This window comes from Saimiri boliviensis, chromosome 15, assembly GCF_048565385.1.
Source record: "Saimiri boliviensis isolate mSaiBol1 chromosome 15, mSaiBol1.pri, whole genome shotgun sequence".
NCBI classification, from domain to species: domain Eukaryota; kingdom Metazoa; phylum Chordata; class Mammalia; order Primates; family Cebidae; genus Saimiri; species Saimiri boliviensis.
Genome location: NC_133463.1, coordinates 61,388,246 through 61,395,506, shown reverse-complemented (window position 1 = coordinate 61,395,506; position 7,261 = coordinate 61,388,246). Strand labels below are relative to the sequence as shown.

Here is a 7,261-nt window from a genome sequence, read left to right as displayed (position 1 = left end):
CACTATCTGTTTTACTCAATAATAAATATCCATGAGGAAATGAGAAGTTTAAACACTTTCATGTAACTCCAAAGCAAATCTCCATAAACTGTAAAGTTTAATTATTATCACTGTCACTATTAAATGTAACCTAATGGTAATGTGTTTGGTCTTTGGTTAAAGGTCAGCACAAGAAAGTCCAAAATAGAGCAGAAGTCAGAAATATACAGTTATGTTCTGATTCAGGATATTATATAAATCATTCAACTTTGAGTCTTAAATTTTAAAAAATTGGGGTACATGCCGCGCCTGGTGGCATGTACCTGTAATCCTAGCTACTTGGGAGGCTGAGGGAGGAGAATTGCTTGAACCTGGAAGGCAGAGGTTGCAGTGAGCTGAGATCACACCACTGTACTCCAGCCTGGGTGACAGAACAAGACTTCATCTTTGAAAAAAAAAAAAAAAAAATCAAGCTATTAAGCTAATCGATGTGTGAATTACCTGCCATATTTATCACTTATTTGTGACGAAAGCACACTTAAAATCTCCTCCCTTAACAAATTATAAAAATACAATATATTCCCATAACTATAATCGTTACATTGTACAATACATCTCTTGAACTTATTTCTCCTAACTGAAAGTTCTGTGTCTTTTAACCAATATCTCTTCACTTCCCACCCTGCCCACCTTGCTCCTGGTAACCACCATTCTTCTCTCTGCTTTTATGAATTTAATTTTTTAAGATTTCATATATAAGTGAGATCAGGTGGTATTTGTCTTTCTGTGCCTGGTTTATTTCAATTAACATAATGTGCTTCAGGTTTCCTGCTGTTGTCACACAAAATAGGATTTCTTCCCTTTATAGTGCTGTATAGTATTGCATTTTGTATTTACAAGGGGACTTCAAAAAGATAGTAGAAAAATTATATGCTAAAAATTAAAAATAAACTTTATTATTCAATATAAGTTCTGTAAAGTCAAGGTACTTTTACAAGCAATTATAACAGCCATTTAGTTCATCTTTAAATAAATGAGGGACCTTTGAATTTAAACATGTAATGGAATGCAGTCATTTTTCGATTACTGAGAAAAAGTGAGTGCACTTTAAGGATTTTTTTTTTTTTTTAAGATTAGGAAACAAAAAGAAGTTAGAAAGAGCCAAATCAGGACTGTTAAGTGGACATCTAATGGTTTCCTATCAAAAGTTTTGCAAAATTGGCCTTGTTTGATGAGAAATGAGCAGGAGCTTTGTTGTGGTGAAAAAGGACTTTCTAGTGAAGTTTTCATGGCATTTTCTTCTGCCAAAGTGTTGGCTAACTTTCTCAAAACACTCTTATAATGAGCAGATGTTTTCATTCTTTGAACCTTCAGAAACTTAACAAGGAAAGTGCCTTCAGCATCCCAGAAAATCATTTCCATACCTTTTCTCTTGACACGTCAGCTTTTGCTTTTACTGGACTATGTCAACCTCTTGGTAGCCATTGCTTTGATTGTGCTTTGTCTTCAGGACTGTGCTAGTAAAGCCATGTTTTATCTCCTGTTCCAATTCTTTGAAGAAATGCTTCATAATCTTGATCCAAATTGTTTAAAATTTTCATTGAAAGTTTTTGTGTTTGCAGCTGATCTGGGCACAATTGGCATTCATGGAGTAAAAATGTTTGCTCAACTGTAATTTTTTAGTCAAAATTGGGTAAACTGAGTCAATTGAGATATCTATTGTGTTGGCTATTGTTTCTACTGTTAATAGTTGGTCTTTTTACAGTTTGGCATGAATTGAAGAAGAGCAAGATATTCTTTCATTTTATTTTTCACATGTTGAAGTGAATGGTCTGCTACTGCAGGCTTCATAATCAATAATGTCTTATCCCTTCTTAATATAAATTATCCATTTGTAAGATGCTAATTTCTTTGGGAACATTTACATCATAAATATTTTGTAAAGCACCAATGGTTTCACATTCTTTAGCCCAAGATTCACCATAAATTTGATGTTTGTTCTTGCTTTAGCAAAATTTATGTCATTCTGATAGGGGCTCTTTCAAGCTGATGTTTTATTCTTCTTAGTGCCTCAAACTAGATCCTGTTGAGACATGCTATAACAAGTTAGTACTGGAATTGCTGGATCATATTGTAGTCTTATTTTTAATTTTTAATTTTTTTAATTAAAATTTTTTTTAATTTGAATTTTTAAGATTTGTTTGAGAAGCTTTCATACTGTTTTTCATAATAGCTATACTAATTTACATTCCCTTCAACAGCGTACACAACTTTCCTTTCCTTCATGTTCTAGCCAACACTGGTTATATTTTGTTGTTTTGATGATAGCCATTCTAACATGTATGAGGTGATAGTTTATTTTTATTTTAATTTGCCTTTCATTAATGAGTAGTGATGTTGAACATTTTTTCACATGCCTGTTGATCATTCATATGTCTTCTTTTGAGAAATATCTTATCAGTGATTTGTCCATTTTTTAATCAGTTTATTTGTTTTCTGGCTGATTGTTTTAGTTCTTTATATATTTTGGATATTAACCCCTTATTAGAAATATGGTTTATAAATATTTCCTTTAATTCCATAGGTTGTCTTTCTACTTGGTTGACTATTTCCTTTGTGTGCAGAATGTTTTTAGTTCGATGAAATTTTTTTTTTCACTATATTGTTGGTGTCATATCCAAAAAAATAATTGTCAAGACCAATGCCATAGAACTTCTCTCCTATATTATCTTCTAGTAGTTTCACAGTTCACATTCACATTGCACGTTTTGCTATTTTTTTCAAGTGTCAATTTACTGCGTCAGCACAGTGGCTCACACATATACTTCTAGCCCTTTGGGAGGCTGAGGTGGGCATATCACCTGAGTTCAGGAGTTCAAGACCAGCCTGGCAAACATGGTGAAACCCCATCTCAACTATCTGGGAGGCTGAGGTGGGAGAATTGCTTAAACCCAGGAGGTGGAAGTTGGAGTAAGCCAAGATCGCACCACTGTATTCCATCCTGGTTGACAGAGCAAGATCCTGCCTGTCTCAAAGGAAAAAAAAAGAAAAGAAAAGAAAAGTCAGTTGACTGTAAACATGTGGATTTTATTTTTAGACTCTCTATGACATTCAATTTGTCTATGTGTTTACTTTATGTCAGTATCATCCTGTGTTTTCATTAGTAAATCTTAATGACATATTTTAAAATCAAGTGGTGTGATGTCTCCAGCCCTTTTTTCCCCTTATGATTTCTTTCTTCTGTTTAGATCATTAATTCAATTTGAGTTGATTTTTGTATGATATATGATAAGGCACTTATTTCATTCGTCTGCATATTGATATCCAGTTTCCTTAACACTGTTTACTGAAGACATTGTCCATTCCCATTTTGTGTCCTTGCATTTTTTTTAAAAGCCAATTGGCTATAAATATGTGGATATATTTTGGGTTTCTCTATTCCACTACATTTGTTTGTCTATTTTTATGCCAGTATCAAAATGTTTTGATGAATATATCTTTGTAATATATTTTAAAATCAGTTGTTATGATGTCTCCAGCTTTTTTTCCCCCTTAATAATTTTTTGGCTATTCAGGGATTCAAGGTCTTTTGTGGTTCCACATGAATTTTATGATTGTTTATTTCTGTAAATACTGTCATTGGAATTTTTATAGGAATTGTAGTAAACCTGTAGATCACTTTGGGTAGCATGGTAATTTTAACAATATTAATTGTTTCAATCCATGAATATAAGTTATCTTTCCTTTATTTTCATTTTCATTATTTTTTTATTTATGTAAAATGATGGTTTTAAAAAAGGCAAATTCTATTAACATTAAGATATGTTAGACTTAGTTTTGGTTTTTTGTTTGTTTGTTTGTTTGTTTTTTGAGATGGAGTCTTGCTCTGTCACCCAGGTTGGAGTGCAGTGGGTACAATTTTGGCTCACTGCAATCTCTGTTTCCTAGGTTCAAGCAATTCTCCTGCTTCAGCCTCTCGAGAAGCTAAGACTAGAGGCATGCACCATCACGCCCATTTAATTTTTTGTATTTTTAGTAGCAACAGGATTTCACCGTGTTAGCCAGGTTGGTCTTGAACTCCTGACCTCAGGTGATCTGCTCAACTAGGCCGCCCAAAGTGTTGGGATTACAGACGTGAGCCACCATGCTTGGTAAATAATCAGTAATTGTTGAGGAATGGGATAGATAATGTTTTTGACAAGTTAACTGACCAAACAGAAGGATATTTGATTCTGAAAGTGAGGTATATTAATTGTCAAGTTTAGGGAAATCACCTAAAACAAGAAAAACAAGCATGCAAGAGATATATGGAATTGTCGAGGGGACACATCTATGGATCAAGTGTGTGGAATCAGGATCCCAGATAGGTCAATTCATATAAAACTTATCAACATCCTAGGCAGAAGAGCTGGAACAGAGGTTGATTAAGATATATACATTGAAATAAAGACACTCATTCAAGGCTAGGACAATTTCAACAAAACATGAGTTATAAATTTGATTTAAAGTTGTTTGCTTTTTTCCTTTTTTTGTCAAAATAAACAAAAAGTGACCATACTTTCCTTTTTTATTGTTGTTTGACATTTGCATTATAAGCCCTATCATGTTCTTTAGTTCTCATGAGCCACCTGTGTCTTTCTGTAGTTATATCTAGAAATAGTGCCATAATGCATGAGTCACTCATTTGAGTGCTAAACAAGTAATATTCAGTATGTGTTTCCTGGAAACCAAAACCCAAACTGTTTTCATTTAAAAAGTGGTTTAAAAATTTTTAAATTTCACAAGGCAGAACTTGCATATTCTAGGTAGTGGAAATAAATCAAAGAATTTTGTCAGAGCTTATATTTCAAAACAAAAACATCATTTTAATCTGTCCATTTCTAAGTAAGGTAAAGAAAAATATTAAAGTAGCACACATCCTAGAAAAGAAAGCTAAATTGTATTAAACTATCTTCAGTATTTGGCAGTTTCATAGTTTCATTTCTGGAAAGCAATTATAGAGATATGTGAATGTATGTGTGCAAAGACATGCATGCAAAGTTTATTACTGCAATATTGTAAATAACAGAAAAAGATATATGTGTATGTGTGAGAAAAATAGATATTTATATATACATATGTATGTATATATGTGTGTGAAAATGTATATATTTATATATATACATATGTATGTATGTATATGCATGAAAATATATATAGCCAGGGATTTTACTGTTAAACTTCATAAAGTTTACTCATAAAGGTTGTTTTATGGAAATCTAGCTCAAGTGATAGGGAGACTAGATGAGGCTATGCTTTTTGACCTAGTTTCATGTTGAACCTCAAAGTGTATAGTCCCACAATGCTTCAGTACCCGATAGTGAGCTCAGGTATTCAGTTCTTTTCCTCTTGTAGACTTTGTGTCTCCTTACTTACTGATCTCCATCACGATTGTCTTGTGCATTGTAAATGCTCTAAAACCTAAAGAAAAAAAGGTCACAAACCTTAATCCAGTCTCTTTCATGTATTTAATTGATACCAAATTTTATAATTTATAGTTAATGCATTTTTTAACTCATTCATTCCAGTATCTTTATGACCCAGACATAGTTGGGCCCCAAACGTGCCCTTTTTTATAGGCACATAAATTGCAGGACTACTGGAAAATTTATTAATTAAAATTCTGTCATGTTATGTGTTACTGAAACAAAACCTTATTAGAAAGATACTTTCTTTTTTTTTCATGGTGAGCTTGAAGAACAATAATTCAGCAGAAATATGGGAGATACCGAATGAGACAAAAAAAGTCCTACATTTTTTGAAACAAGTTTTATAGTTTTTAGAGATAAACTTTCTAAACATCATGTTTTACTAAAAATAATTTGTTTTATTAAAATCATAATCAAATAGGTTAATGTTATTTCATTTTTTTGTAAGTGATATTTATAATCATGCATTATCATAATCATGGGCAAAAAAGTATTTAAAAAAGGAAAAGCTGAATCAATATATATTTTTAAAATACAAAGGAATATTTTCATCTCAGCTGAACTATTTCGTGGTTTTATACTCACTCTGTATTTTATCTCCATTATTGACCCATTTAAAGTGTTCATTGCCTCAGGACTAGAAGAAAGAGAGCATCAGAACCAATTATCCTGGAACGTTTAGCATGTTATTTCCAAATTATTCATGTTGACATTTTGTAGTGCTAATAAGAGAAAAAATGACACTCAAATATAAAGATTCTTATCATCAATAAAACACAAAGAAACAAAAGACCTATTTAATAAAAACAAACAAATAGTTATCATTAATTATACAAGTTTTGGAGAAATCATCTCTTCAGTAATATGGTTGTTTTTATTATAATTTTACACAGGAGCTTCTTTTTGGAAAATTGTTTCTTATCAGGAGGCATGTTTACATTTACAGCAGATGAAAGTAAATCTCATTCATTAAAATTAATAATGATAAATATCCTCATTTTCTCACTGGAAGTGAATAATCCGATTGAATTAGTACTATGAATTAATTAGTCTACAAAATTAGGAGTTTGTGGTGATGCCAAATAAATGTAAGTCAATGGGTGACTGCCTAGAACAAATCGACTTGAACATGAGATATTGTCTGGGAGACATGGAACAATTTCAGTTCTACAGAAAATAGCCTAAAATGATGCCAAACAATATACTCTGCTTTGATTATATTATATATTAAAAGATGATAATACATATTTGACTTTTTGGAATCACATTTTTTCAGGTAAATTAGTTAAATGTGTACATTTTTTCTCACAAAATTGCATATTTGTTATAGGGAGAACCCTATAATGTTTATATATATATAAAACATGAGATAATTCCCACATTTAAAATGCATGAGTAAACTAACAGGAAACTAAGACAAATCTTCACAAACCAGAAACAAGTATAAAATATGAATCCAGAGAGCTGGGAAACAGGACATCTGTCAAACCCCTGGCAGCTTGGAATTTATAATTTTGTAATGCACTTTGCAAGAAGCCACTTCCTGAAGCTGGAACCTGTAACACACAACACATTTGCTGTGAAAAATCTAGAATAAAGTACACTTAGAATGAGATATTATTCAGACTCTTGCCTGCTATATATTTGAAGCATGAAGGAATGGGGCTAGGAGGTGGTATTATGATTTTCCTTGAGAAATCTTGCCACAATACTGCCTCCCGCAGAGGAAAGGCTGAAATATTAGCATTTGTGGGGTTCAAACACTCAATTAAAAACTTTAGGCTAAAATTTTCCAGGATTTTTGGCAAATCCCT

The 7,261-nt window shown here is 32.1% G+C and overlaps 1 long non-coding RNA gene across 1 annotated transcript; it reads right to left on the bottom strand.

Moving 5' to 3' along the window:
* Positions 1-529: 529 nt before the first annotated feature.
* Positions 530-6,178, bottom strand: LOC141581484 (uncharacterized). Its single transcript, XR_012514156.1, has 3 exons — positions 6,033-6,178; positions 5,333-5,439; positions 530-3,004 (listed from the first exon to the last, which is right to left on the bottom strand). It is a non-coding gene; the product is annotated as an uncharacterized LOC141581484 (long non-coding RNA).
* Between the last annotated feature and the right edge of the window lie 1,083 nt (positions 6,179-7,261).